A 2,011-nucleotide genomic window follows, 5' to 3' on the forward strand; every position below is an offset into this window, starting at 1 on the left:
ATCTGTACTATGGTCTTTCACTGTTTGGGGCGAGAGATCTCTTGCTCAAGTGTATATTTGAGCAAATTTTTCTATCTTATCTCTCTTTCTCTTGTTATTTTGAAGTTTTCCATAATTTATATCTGAAAAATAAATTTCAATGATGTTATTGTTCTTCAATTTCTCTTGTTTAATTACTTATTTCCTTCCCTTCACTGGACTACTATTTTCGCTGATGGAGCCCTTCGGCTTTTAGCATCCTGTTTTTTCCACTAAGGATGTAGCTTAGCAAATAATACACACACACACACATATATATATATATATATATATATATATATATATATATATATATATATATATGTGTGTGTGTGTGTGTGTGTACATAATGTATATCCATAACTGATTATTTCAAATCCACAATAGTATTCTTTGTAAACTAGTATATAATTCTAAAAATGCATAACAATATAAGTTAAAATATAGTGAAATTTTGTAATAATGAACCCTGATTTAAATTTATCCTTATACATCTAACTTATAGTGTCCACTTTCGATTCCTGTAATCAGTTTTGTTACTACACAAAATAAACATACTCTGTCAATTTCATAATTTCATACCGCAGTTTTTTTCAGTTTAAAGTGAAACATACCGGAAGTGTTTTAAGACAATGAATCAGAATTAAAACATTCACAGCCTAATTTGTAAGCATGGTAAAATCCTTAAACATCATTACATACACGTTTTCTTCACGTGAAGGAATATTTTAAACTCGTTCCGACAACCATCATTCCTCAGACAACGGAAACCAGAATTCAATCCCGCCTCCATTGCGTTTTTTGGGTATATTAGGCAAAAATGAAATCCAATCAGTCTCAGTTAATACAACAAAATGAAATTCTGTGGGTATGAAAACACTGAGATCCAAGAGAGCAAGGAAAAAGTTCACGAAAGCCGCTTGATCAAAGAGATACGAACATCTGCACAATGGGAAGCACATGGGAAAGCAAATATATCTTTAATTCTGCTGGTCGCATTTTCATACCAAGGATTCATTATCCAAAATTAATTATTGAAATTTTTTTAATTGTAATATATATATATATATATATATATATATATATATATATATATATATAACTTTTGATGACATTTGAGGACTATGAAAAAGCATTTGATAGTATGCACCGGCCAATTTTGTGGAGAGTCCTGTGTTATTATGAGTTCTTTAATATTTAAATTTGATTAAGTCTGTTCATGTGCATAGTAAGTGCAAAGTCATATAAAATGAATTTCCAGTGAACAATGGAGTATATACTCCAAGGGAATGTGTTGTCACCTATGTTTATTCTTCTCATGGATTCTATAATGCATAGATTAGGTGGGGATGGTGGAGAAGGATTGGTCTGGATTGGTAATAGGAAATTAGCTGACCTTGAGTATGCTGATGACACTGTCCTTATTAGCAAAACACCAGAGGTTTTGCAATGCCTGCTTACCATGATCCATGAAACATAACATAAGGTTGGGTTCAATATAAATAGAAGAAACGCAGATATGATGAGAACATAATATACAATGGAAGATGAAATATCATTGGAAGGAGAAAGGAATAATGATGCGGAATCATTTAGATATTAAGGAACTACTAATACAAGGTCTTTAGAATTGAAATTTAATGGACGAGTGAAAAAAACAAATCAGAAGGGCAAGGTTGAGTAAAATTTGAAAATCAAATTGCCTGAAATTATATATAACCAGGCTATATATCAGTTTAGTGAGATCGGTATTACTGTATGGACACGAGTCATGGTATGGAAATACAACAATATCCAACAGATTTTGTAGACTTGAGAACAAAGCCCTCAGAAGTTTTTTGGGAGGGAGATGGCACGGCAGGATTAGAAATGAAACTATAAGAGGAATTACTTGAGTGTCATACATAGATGAGATCATGGTGAGGGGAAGAGGGAGATGGATTGGTTATGCTCTTCAAACCCCACGAGAGATTAGTTCACCATATTTTGAACT

Source organism: Palaemon carinicauda, chromosome 4, assembly GCF_036898095.1.
Source record: "Palaemon carinicauda isolate YSFRI2023 chromosome 4, ASM3689809v2, whole genome shotgun sequence".
Taxonomy (NCBI): Eukaryota; Metazoa; Arthropoda; class Malacostraca; order Decapoda; family Palaemonidae; genus Palaemon; species Palaemon carinicauda.